The 13172-nt window shown below is 38.7% G+C and overlaps 1 protein-coding gene across 3 annotated transcripts in view; it reads right to left on the reverse strand.

The window, feature by feature from the left end:
* The window catches only part of TBL1X (transducin beta like 1 X-linked), a 499699-nt gene that overhangs the window by 180341 nt on the left and 306186 nt on the right, over positions 1-13172 (reverse strand). For all 3 annotated transcript variants that reach the window (XM_033949446.1, XM_033949448.1, XM_033949447.1), the window contains one exon: positions 12406-12458. The gene's annotated coding sequence lies outside the window, so the exon portion shown is untranslated. The remainder of the gene's footprint in view (positions 1-12405; positions 12459-13172) is intronic.

The following is a 13172-nucleotide window of genomic DNA, read 5'->3' on the forward strand; positions in this document are numbered from 1 at the left end:
AGGCAGCTTCAATGCAATGCCTCTGGAATGCACTTTTCAATTTGTTTCTTACTGAATTCATGGCTCCCAGTTTTCTTCCCTTTTGATTCCCTATTTCTGAACTGATATGAATATGATTTTTTTTTTATTATTATAATATAGGGGGCCTTTTATTACAGGGCAACAAGACCTTAACATGGTATTAGAATGAGAAAACAGTTCTCCTGACCTATTAACTATTTTTGAAAAGTATTTTTGTAGAGGGGGGCATGTCATGGGCAGAGTTAGGTATTCTTGTGCTATCCAGCTTGTGCATTCTGATTAGCGTGTATTACCCTGTTAACACAGGGTAATACACGCTAATGCCGTTTACAGAAGTTAGACAGTTCAAAGTATAATAGATGCTGGCAATTGTCATCTTGAAGTAGGGACACTGGATCATTTGTTGTTCTATTGTCCTTTGATACTCATCTTTTGGAAATCAATATGGAGACAAATTAATTTGATTTTGGAGTCTATGATTCTGTTATCGTATGAGGTGGTTATTTTTGGTACATTGTTATCACCTAAGCCTCCTTTAGACAAGTATAAAAGTAGATTATTTTCCATTATGACTGGGATAGCCATGCAAATAGTTACCAAAAACTGGAAAAACTGGGAGCGACTTAATTTCTCCTTTTGGTGGACTCTTTATGTTTATGCTACAAATATGAGAAAATGAATTCAGAATTGTTGTGTAATAATAAGTTATTTAAATTAACATGGAGTCTATTGACAAATTTTGTTAACAATGATTAGCTGGATTATTCTCCTGATTTCTTATTTGATTTACACATCCAGGGAGGGTGGGTGGGTGGGCGGAGGGGGTATTATATTTTGATGTTATCACTGTTCAATAAGTTCAATATGATTTTCATTATATGTCTGAAATAATGCATTTTGGGCTCCTTTTACAAAGGTACGTTAGGGCCTTAACACGCGGAATAGTGCGCACTAAAATGCCACGCATGCTAGCCGCTACCGCCTCCTCTTGAGCAGGCAACAGTTTTTCGGGTAGCGCATGCTAATCCGGTGCATGCGCTAAAAACGCTAGCGCACCTTTGTAAAAGGAGACCTTTGTTTTTGATCTTGTATTGGGGTAGGAGGGAGGGGGAAATGTTTTTGCAGTATTTCTTTGATTGATGTAAATGCAATTTTGAAGTTAATTATATGTATATTTAAATGCATTGGTTTTTAATGAAAAATTAATAAAGATTAAAAAAAACAAAAACATGGAAGCAATGAGAACTAGATTTTGTAATTGGTGCGCAGACATTCAATACTATTCTATAATGAGCACTCAAAGATGAATGCCAATTAAAGAATAGCACAGAATGCCAATTTGGGTGCTAGGACTTATGCCTACTGAAACATGCAATTCCTAATGCCCAATTTGGGTGCACATCTCCGGTATACTGTAAAACTGCACAAATTTTAGGAATGCCCCCTATCCACACCTCCTTATCCGCTTTGTGCTATGGGATTTGGGCACACATTTTTACAGAACAATGCTTAGCAAGATATGCACAAAAATTCAAACTGGTGCTAATTGGCTTGTAAGTCAAATTTAGTTGGGTGCACATCTTGAATCAGCACCCAAATATCAGTGTCCAATTTTGGGTGTTGATAGAATCCCAATTTTGGGTGCATATAGAATCCAGGGGTTAGAGTTCTTTCTAAATTGGAGGTGGCAAATGCTCCCACATTAATTTTTTCCAGGACTTGTGCACTTATAGCAACATTAGCCAGGATTTGCAAATTTTAAAAATGATCAAAACACAAAAACAAAACTAAACTAAAAAACCTTAAAAAGTGCCATGTTACATTTGTTTTTAGTGTTGGAAAATCTCGCAATTAGAATGCATTAAGACTAGATTATACGCACTTTAATAAAAAGGGCCTCATAGCTCACTCTTATTGTATTCTCTTGGACACTTTCATTGTCAAGATATGCAGAATGTGTTTTTATTTAAATGCATATGGAATATAGGTTGATATTTATTTATATGGACATTTATTACCAGCATCTGCGCTTTAACCAAACTCAGACTGTTGATGACAGATTTTAGAAAGGAAGCACAAATCAGAATTGAAATGTCCAGATCAGAACATGTCAGTTTCCATTAGCATTTTAGAATTGGTCTGTCAACACAGGAACGGATATCTGTGCACCAGTTATTTGAGGTGGGAGCATCCATTTCACAATATCAGTAGGATCAACACAGCAACATACACATCTGTGAGCCGAAACACAGGCGTTTTAGAAACCTATACATCTGTTTCACCAAGCTGTCACATTGCCAGATACCATTTGCAAGTATTGCTTGGTGGAAGAAGTCAAAAATATGGGGAGATTAAAATGGTGACTGCCCCATTCCCTCCAGTGGAATGCTGGACAAAATGAGCAATTTCCTATAACTTAGATGTCTTCAGGAGCAGATGTTTATGTTTACTGGTATTTGATTTATGAGGTCTGTTCAAAAAGTTCCAGGACAGTATGAATTGCACGCCAATGGGAAGTTCTTTTCAGATGCGTTAAATGGTGTTGAGTAGCTTGAAACCTCAAGAGTAACCTCCTTTTTTCCATTTGTTGATATCTGTTTTCATCTCCGAGCTTCAGCAGTTGTGAAAGTGTGTTTTCATGATCAGCTAATTTTCATCATGTGCGACCTCAATGAGCAGCACTACATTGGGTAAGACCAATGCAGAAACTTATGAAATGTTGAAAGTGGCTTATGGGGAACATGTCATGAATCATGGAAGGTATTTTGGAAGGTATTCATGCTTCAAAAGTGGTCATGTATCAGTGGAAGATGATTTCACAAACTGGAAGACCATCAACATCAACTGATGATGATCATGTTGATTAAGTGAGGGTTCTTGTGAGTGCTACTCGGCAATTAACTTTTAGAGAATTGGCAGAGGAAAGCAACATCTCCATCAACATTCTGACAGAGAAGTTGGGAATGTCTCACATTATGGCAAAATTTGTTCTACGGTTGATGACCGAGAACCAGAAGAACAACCGCAAAAAATGCGATGACAGTTCTTCCCCAGCCACCTTACTCTCCTGACTTGGCCCCTGTTGATTTCTTGTTTCCTAAACTTAAATCCATGTTGAAAAGAAAGCGACTCGACACCATTGAGGACATAAAGTAAAATTAGATGCAGCAACATCTGGCGATTCCTGAAGATGTGTTTCTGGACTGTTTCCAGAAGTGGAAACGACATTAGGAAAAGTGTATAGGTAGAGAAGGGGAGTACTTTGAAGGGGACCCAATGGAATAAGTTGTAAGATTATTTAATACATTTTTATAAAATCAATCTTGGAACTTTTTGAACAGACTTCATACTGCCCTAAGTTGGAAAAGGTTCAGGGCAATGTATAGTTTTTTCTATCAGGCAATCTAAGTAAATCCTAATGCTGATATTAGTGGAAATAAACATGCCTTCCTCTTCTGAAATGGGCAATGCACATGTATCTTTTCACCCCCAACTCTAGTCCCATTCAAAACATATCGACTATGCTCCTTTTTCCATATGCAAACAAACAATACATACATATAAATGGTGGCTTATGCATGTCAAACATGAATAGGGCTTCTAAAATGATCACCTTCACGTCTCCAACACCACTTATATACAGCACAGTAGATTCTCAGATTTGTGATGTCATCCATAGCAGGTTCAACATTTTTCAAATCAAAAGATATGAATATGACCAGAGAGACACAGTAAATGAAGATTTTGATTTTGCAAAGGTAGGAGCCTGACTTGGATTTTCAACTATTGGCATCATGCTTCTACTGCTGGCAGCAGAATTATCCAAGAAATGTGGAAACTACCATGCTGATGCGCTCACCAGCTTATGAACAGTTCCAGCAGCTCTGAGGCTCAATTTAAATGCCATCATAAATGTTCTTTTAAAGCTATGGATTTACTGCTGTTAGGACTATGTTTAGCAGTTTTTAGCCCATTTTAGCTTTGTTTATATCATTTTATTCGGCCTTCACAGCTTTGTATGGCCACCTAGAAACCTTTTTAAGGTGCAAAATATAAATGTCAAATTAAATTACAAATAAGCCTTGCAAAATAAAAGTTCATGTTTATGCTGAGCCTAGTTATTGCTATTGTAAGCTTAACATAAAGCGAAGTCTGTGGGTAGTCAATAAATACTTTATGAGATGCTGGAATTTCCATTTTTGGAAGTTTTTAAGTTTCTATTTCAGATTGCTGTAAGCAGATTCTACCTGTAGGTATAGTGTTTGATTAGATTGTAAGCTCCACTGAGCAGGGATTGTCTCTTGAATGTTTTAATGTACAGCGCTATATACTTCTAGCAGAGCTATAGAAATGATAAGTAGGTAATTGGTAATTAGACATTATCTTTTTTCTTTATTTTGTTTTCTCACTCATGATTGCATCTTAGATCTCTATATTTGGGACTTTAAAATGATTAAGTGAATAATTTTGCATCTAATTATTATTTTTCCTTTGGTTTATATCAATGATGTCTTAATCATATTCTGTACAAGAAGTTTATTCTTGATAATTTGTTTAAATAAAAATAAATAATAATAAAAAAAATAAAAGAATGATAAGTAGGAAAAGGAGGAGGGGCTTCCTTGTAAGAAAGGAGAAGGGCTAGAACAGTGGTTCTTAACCTGGTTCTCAAGGACCATTTGATCCTGGTTTTCAGACACCTACAATCAATATCAATATACAAGAAATACATTTGCATACAGTGGAGGCAGGGTTCACAAACATTCATCATCACTAACATTTATTCTAAACAGGGACAGGGACAGCATTGGTATAAGTTTCCCATATTACTCTATCCTGGACGGGTGACCATTTATAGAGGTAGCGGGTAATTTTCTATTCTTGGTCATCTGCTACAAGAACTCAATTCCCTATCAACATTAACAATTAAATGCAAATTGGAGAAGGGTACACATAAAGAGCAACTGTAAAAGCCAGGTGCCTAAGCATTTTCCTGCAAATATCTACTAAATTTACATACCGTGCATTTTCAAGGAGGCTCAGCATGGGTGGGATATGAGCAGAGCTCCCAATTACGTATCTAATTTGCAGAATACAATAAGTTATATGTATCTTTGCCTTTACTTTCACCGAGTCCTTGGTTGATGTAACTATGGGCAAGTAAATGTTAGGTGCTGATACTGGGTTACGCTTGCATTAAGAACATAAGAAGTTGCCTCCGCTGGGTCAGACCAAGAGGTCCATCGCGCCCAGCGGTCCGCTCCCACGGTGGCCCACCAGGTCCATGACCTTTAAGGAGATCCTTGTCTACACCCTTGTATCCCCTTTATCCTTACCCTTTTCATAAGCTGTCCCTACCTTTATCTGTATCCCTCAATCCCTGTATCCTTCAGGAATTTGTCCAATCCTTCTTTGAAGCCCCTTAGTGTACTCTGTCCTATCACAACCTCTGGAAGTGCATTCCAGGTGTCCACCACCCTCTGAGTGAGGGATGCCCAGGTTCTATTAAAGAATGGTTTCCTACTGCATGCCCCTAGACACCTAAATGGAGGCACCCGGTTGTAGAATTGCCCCATTCGAGCACTGCACAAAGTGAAAGGTTTCATAGTCTTTGTTTTAGGCCACAGTTCCCCTCTTCTTGCCAAATAAGGGATGGTCCTGTTCTCTCAGCACATGTGACCAAAATTTAGCAGGATTGTTAGCATCTCTGTAAAAGACTCTGCTAGCAAATTTCAGCTAAATCCACTCACAGAAAGGCAGACTAATAAGGACAGACAGACATGGCATCAACAATGGGCATTTTGAACAAAAAAAATCCACAGCGAAGAAAAAAGAAAAATTTAATGTGGAATCCAGTTAGGGGTTAGAACAGCGTCTCTCAAACTTTCTTTTAGTTCTGGCACACTAAACGAAGCAAATGTTTTTTGTGGCATATTTTACCGTAATTGAAATTATAAAATTGCAAAACCAACACATATTTAAATTTGAGAGTTATTTATTTAAAGATCTTTAAGCTATGTAACAACGGTGAAACTAAAGTAGATGGAATAGAATTGCTAATGAATGCAATGGATGTGCTTGTCTTTGAATGCAAATGAACTCAAAATGCAGCTCGATAGTCGACAAGCAAACACGCATTTCATCATCCACCATCTGCAGTTGTTCTCTTTTTTTCAATTTAATTTCTGTCAGAGCTGAAAATCCAAGTTTGCAAAGGTAAGAATATCTAAACGGTAACAAAGCTTTGATTGCTTTGTGCTCGAGTTAGGATAACTACTGCATAAAAAAATAAAAATAAAATTACTTGCTGTTCGTTTTCAAGGACTGATTACATCAAAGAATGATGCTTGTCTGGGAAGTTGTATCATAACATTGATAGAGTTTTACGCATAACATATGCAATGTACGTCAGCTATTCTAGTGTATACTTATGAAGGGAATTTTTAAAAATAAAGTAAAATTCTGGAATCTCTCATGGTACACCACTGTGTCATAGCACACAGTTTGAGATACACTGGGGTAGAATTTAACCCCTCATTCATTTGTAAATGCTCAGGCCTCTCTTCACCACCCCGCTCCTCATTAACATTACATTACATTAGTGACTTCTATTCCGCCTATACCTTGCAGTTCAAGGTAGATTACAAAAGAGCTAACTGGACATTTCCAGTAACGTTACAATTGTTTTTTGGTTACAAAAGAGGTAAGATAGCTGGATAATTTCCAGGAGAACTTGCAAATTGGATAGTAAAATGACTGGACATTTCTAGGTAATATTACAAATAAGTTACAAATAAGATTACATTACATTTTAGGGATTTGTATTCTTGGTTGGTATTTTGAGGAGGAAGAGATTACCAGAGTGGAGGCTTTGGGAGGGGAATTTACCAGGGAGGAGAGGGAAGAGGGGGAGGGTTCCTTAACTTGAATTGGAGCCACTTACACTGATATACAATCACCATCTCCAACCATGATTAATGCCACCCTCTCCAAGATTCATATTCTCTTCTCTTTTTTTTTTCCACCCGCTCCCCCAAGGAAAATTACACAAAATCTGTATGTATATCCAAATCTAGACAAAAGATTTCTCAATCTGAAAAAGCACATATCCATTAATTCTAAAGCTTGTGAATTCAGTTAGTCATTAGTAAGGCGTCTTTGAATAGGAAAGGTTCTGTTTCTTCCCATGCTAAGTTTCTCTGCTTTGAGATTCGGTAACAATTTATTTATTTATTCAAACATAAGAGTACTATACTGCCATGTGAGGTTACTGGACAGAAATACGGTAAATACCTGCCATAGAATGAATGTGCATGCTGGGACACAGATTAGGCTTAAAATCCCTGAACTGAGCATAATTCATTATTTCACCTGTTGTGTTTTGGAGTTTCCTTCCATTTTTATGGGAATCTTAATCCTCCTAATTTGGTTAGAGTACAAATGGTTTGTGTTTCCAGTGGCAGGCCATACATCTTTGATTGACGGTAGTAAAAAGACTTTGAAATATAAAGAATCTGTATCAAGACAGGGCGAGTTCTTTGGTTCCCCTCCCCAGAGAGATACGTTTATGAGCTAGAGACCACTTTTCACTTTTACTTTCTTCAGCTATTTGGAAAGGAGACAACTTGATGACGTGGGAATTATGCTTATATACATAATTAACTAGAACATCAAGCAATCTGCATGAATGCTTGCTCAGTTAAGCAAGGGAAGGAAAAACCTGGACTGGCTCAATCTGTCTTTCATGACCTGAAACCATTTGGAAACCATCTTAACTCAATTAAGTACATTCTAAATACAAGCCTTATGCTACTTAATAATGCAGCAAAGCCCCCCTAGCTTGTTATAGAACCATGGGGTGGAAGGAGACGTACATAGATGGATCAGAAACTGGTTGGCGGGTAGGAAACAGAGGGTAGGAGTGAAGGGCCACTACTCAGACTGGAGAAGGGTCACGAGTGGTGTTCCGCAGGGCTCGGTGCTTGGACCGCTGCTATTTAATTTAATATATTTATAAATGATCTAGAAACAGGGACGAAGTGCGAGATAATAAAATTTGCGGACGACACAAAATTATTTAGTGGAGCTCGGACTAAAGAGGACTGCGAAGAATTGCAAAGGGACTTGAACAAACTAGGAGAATGGGCGATGAGATGGCAGATTAAGTTCAACGTTGAAAAATGTAAAGTATTAAATGTGGGAAGCAGAAACTCGAGGTACAACTATACGATGAGAGGGATGTTATTGAATGAGAGTACCCAAGAAAGGGACTTGGGGGTAATGGTGGACATGACAATGAAGCCGATGGCACAGTGCGCAGCGGCCGCTAAGAGAGCGAATAGAATGCTAGGTATAATCAAGAAGGGTATTACAACCAGAACGAAAGAAGTTATCCTGCCGTTGTATCGGGCGATGGTGCGTCCGCATCTGGAGTACTGCGTCCAATATTGGTCGCCGTACCTTAAGAAGGATATGGCGTTACTCAAGAGCGTTCAGAGGAGAGCAACACGTCTGATAAGAGGGATGGAAAACCTTTCATATGCTGAGAGATTGGAGAAACTGGGTCTCTTTTCCCTGGAGAAGAGGAGACTTAGAGGGGATATGATAGAGACTTACAAGATCATGAAGGGCATAGAGAGAGTAGAGAGGGACAGATTCTTCATACTTTCAAAAAATAAAAGAACAAGAGGGCATTCGGAAAAGTTGAAAGGGGAAAGATTCAAAACGAATGCTAGGAAGTTCTTCTTTACCCAACGTGTGGTGGACACTTGGAATGCGCTTCCAGAGGACGTAATATGGCAGAGTACGGTACTGGGGTTTAAGAAAGGATTGGACAATTTCCTGCTGGAAAAGGGGATAGAGGGGTATAGATAGAGGATTACTGCACAGGTCCTGGACCTGTTTGGGCCGCCGCGTGAGCGGACTGCTGGGCGCGATGGACCTCGAGTCTGACCCAGTGGAGGCATTGCTTATGTTCTTATGTTCACTGGGTCCCCTCCATCATGCTGTAAATTTGTGGGAAGCATTGGGTATCAGAACAAGCACTTTCTCCCCTGATTGCAGAATTCTCCTGCGCATGGCCTGGTCATAGTAAAGCTTCTGCTTCTTTTGACTCTCTTGACAGGCGTTCTAACTTAGGCTAACAATTCCCCTTAATCTCCCCCTCATTTTGAGCATGACTTCTGGAGCATTCCACTTCTTCTGAACAACTTGACCCCTCAGCATCATCAGATTCACTTCCATCATCAGAACTTACAGATTTCTGCAGTTCTTCCAACCCTGACTAAATGAATTTCCTTTTCTTTGGCTTCATGCCTTTCAGCTCGGATACATTAGAGCGTGTTCGACCATTGCTTGAGTGCGGTGATACCATCTTGCTGGAAGATGCCTGCATACCTTTCAGAACAGAATCTTCTAAGCGTTCAGACATCTCGAGGTACTGATGTTGGTACTCAGGATTAGTGAAGCAATGTTTTGGCTCCGAATGTTTTTCCACTGTTCCCTCTGTGACCACTTTGGTCAATCTATATTCAACCTCAACCCGAAGAGACGAGGCTTGCTGGAGGAATGGGGCAGGGCTGGGGGCAGAACGAGGTGGGCCATGTGTCTGTCCTCTTTTTCCAGATGCATAATCTGGTAACCCTAGGTCTGGGGCCTACATAATACCAGCAGAGTCCAAGTTCAGAACAAAAGAAAAACTATTTATATCAACAAAAAATGTGCCTGGCTTAGCTTGCAGGCTCAAAACAGATGTATACGCATGCTGACTCCTTAGCGTTCCAGATAGGAACTTCCTGGAAACTCCCTTCTGGACCTAAATTATGATGCTCCTTTTCTGGGCCCACCCTTGCCTCTGGTCAACCTATGGCCTTGTTAAGATGAGCTGGATTTAAGGAAACATAGAATCTCTAATCCATAGACTCTTTCACATCCTTGTGCATGGCCCACAGCTCATTGTTGCTGCAGTGACTAAAGTGAGTTTAGAAAGGGATGTTAAAAAAAAAACACTGGTTCCTTAAAAACAAGAGCTCGTGGTGCTAGACTTCCTGTTAAGTACTGCTGAATATACCAGATAGTCCTGTCCTGTATTTTTTTCTCTTTATAACAAATTTTTTCTAATTTTATATTTTCCTATCATTTTCCTTGCCTTCATGGCCTTCTTTCTCTCTTTAGGAAGAAGGTGAAGAGATATTTGTTCTATCATGCATTCGGTACCAGCTAAGTATAAATGATGATGTGTTTATCAGATGACTGATAAAAGGAGATTGACATGACATGATAGATATGACTATCTTGATCCTGATTCTATGTTTTAATTGTTTTTATGTATGTTTATTGTACTCCATCTAGAACTGTGAATCATAGGCTATATTTTTAAAAATAAATTAAATAACCAGTCCGTCTATCATTTCTAAGCTCTCAATTCCTCCCCACAGGCCATCTCTGCCTATCACTACCTCTCATCTCCCACTTTCTCTTGCACTCTTCCCTTATCCATGTGACCATCTTTGGGAAAACACAATTAAAGTCACCAGAAACAGAACATGAGGTTTCAGTGAATTTTATTAGAGCAAACAATTTGTAATACAACAGTCCAAACCCCACTTGCGCAGAGTTACATCTTAGTTCAGACCCCTGATGAAGACAGTATTGTCAAAACACAGACCATGTTGGGTCCATATCCCCCAACGCCTTGAGTACTAGATATTTTTATGCGGATTATTAACCTGTGATTTTAATAAAGCCTTCGTAAAGGGGACCTATTTCTAAAAACAAACCATATACAATTAGTAAAGCAAAAATTAAAACAAGTAAACAGCTATATTCATTCAGGAAATGCATGAATAAAAAAAAAAAAAAGACCTGTGTAGTCGTCTCAAAAGCCTGCCCAACGGGGAAAGTCTAGACTAGCTTTTCATAAATTTATGCAGTGATGGTTCCTGAAAGAGATCTAGGGCCAAGGAGGTCTACCAGACTGGTATTAAGAGGAGGAGGGCCTGAGCAGAAACTTCAGCTCATCTACATTTGAGGATGGGGGAGGAGACAAAGGAAGAGAAATGTCAATGATAATTTTCATAGGGAAAGCACATGCATATTTTCTCTTTGAAAATCTGATACAAGGTTATGACTGTAGACCTTGCACCAGGACAAGTAGTTTGAAAACTCCCATGCTCCACCATGCATCTTGCAGATATAAAAACTGAAACTGTCAGTCTGCCATGGCCTACGTTGAACCCGGAAGTAACTTGAAAAGATTAGATGTGTTTTAGATTTCTTATCTGCTCTTATATTTTATGCTCCTACTGTTGCCTTAAAAGTACGCCAATCTAATTACTTCAATCATTCTTAGAGGTAATAAAAGTGCTTACACAACTACAGTACTTATACGTTCATTTCAGCTAAAATGGCTTCTTTGCAGTTCATCTCTTCCCTAAAACAGCAAGGCCACAGAGGTGTTACTTAGAGTGGTAAATCACAAACATAAAAGCAAGCCCCATGCCTTCCCCAAAATAATAATAATTTTAAAAAAGAATAATTAAAAAATAGCACTAATTGCTGGTTCTTTGATATCTTTCTACATTCTTTGGTTTCATATCATTACGTATAATCTTGGCTTGCATTAGATGTTGTCAAGCTTAACCTGCTTTAACAAGGAATGGTGTCTCCTTAAAAACAGATCTGAACTGAGATTTAGTTAAAATATTTGCTGTTGGCTCTTGTAGTGCAGAAAACATTACAGAGCCAGGAGCTGCTGAACCAGGAAATGGATCAGAGGCTAGCTAAAATGCCTGCTCATGTATTGATTTCCTCTCTCTCTCTGTTATGCCAGCTTCCTAGAATCCATCCAGTACAAAACATGAAAGGGTAATGAGTTTCTGAACACGCAGTCTAATGATGCATACTGCACCAAAGCTTTCAGTGGTTGCTTGGATGCTGCTTCCCAGCAGTACTAAACAACTTAAATATAATTAGTTAGAAGCCCTCTGGGCTACAGTGCCCCAATGGAACACCTCTTTCACTAATCCATTTATCAGGCTGACAGATGACTGAATCATTGGTACCGGGGGTCCCATTCCATTAATATTTCTGCAGTCAAAATGTCAGAGTGCTCCTGATACTGTAATCTTTAGAGAAAATTTGCATTTGGAAAAGGTGTGGCCACAGGCAATGTTCTCGTTATCAACATCGAAAAAATAAACATAGCATAGTTGATTGACTGGGAGGGTTGCATTCAATCTTTTTACTGCCTTGGTCTGAACAAAATTAGCAACAAGAAATTATTAGCTTTGAATTTTTATGTGCAAAGCTATAAGTGCAGCACTGCTGTTCACAAAAATGAGCATGTTATAAAAACAATTTAAGCCAATTGTTCAATAAACTCACCTATCGATTAAATAAATGAGCCTTTAGTCCTTAACCATGGCGGTCACAGTAATCTGAAATTTAAACAGAGACAATTGTGTCAAATGTTTTGTAAAATACTAGAATATTCTGCCAATATGTGACGAGGAATATGTTTATCATCGAAAGATTATGAGTCACCATCATAATGTTCTTTGTCCCTTCAAAAAAGCTGTAATTTCCATGTGAGAAGCTACTGCTACCTGCAACCTGCCAAATGTGATTAATCTATACATTTTAAATAGTAGGTTATATTCATCATATTTTATAATAATGAAAACAGACACAAAAAATAAAACAGATAAAGATCTCTTTTCCCCCTCTTCTACTAAGGCACGCTAGCTGATTCTGTGCGTACTAAACGCTAACGCGTCCACAGAATATAATGGACGCTTTAGCATTTAGCGCACACTAAATCTTCTAGAGCAGTGGTTCCCAACCCTGTCCTGGAGGACCACCAGGCCAATCGGGTTTTCAGGATCGTCCTAATGAATATGCATGGAGCAGATTTGCATATCTGTCACTTCCATTATATGCAAATCTCTCTCATGCATATTCATTAGGGCTAGCCTGAAAACTCGATTGGCCTGGTGGTCCTCCAGGACAGGGTTGGGAACCACTGTTCTAGAGCACCTTAGTAAAAGGATCCCTTTATTTGACAAATCTTTCAAAGGCTAGAACCTTCTTCTTCACCTAAGCCTTCAAAAGCTAGTCAAAAAATGAATTTAGTACAATAAAAATATATCTTT

Source organism: Geotrypetes seraphini, chromosome 6 (genome assembly GCF_902459505.1).
Source record: "Geotrypetes seraphini chromosome 6, aGeoSer1.1, whole genome shotgun sequence".
Taxonomy (NCBI): Eukaryota; Metazoa; Chordata; class Amphibia; order Gymnophiona; family Dermophiidae; genus Geotrypetes; species Geotrypetes seraphini.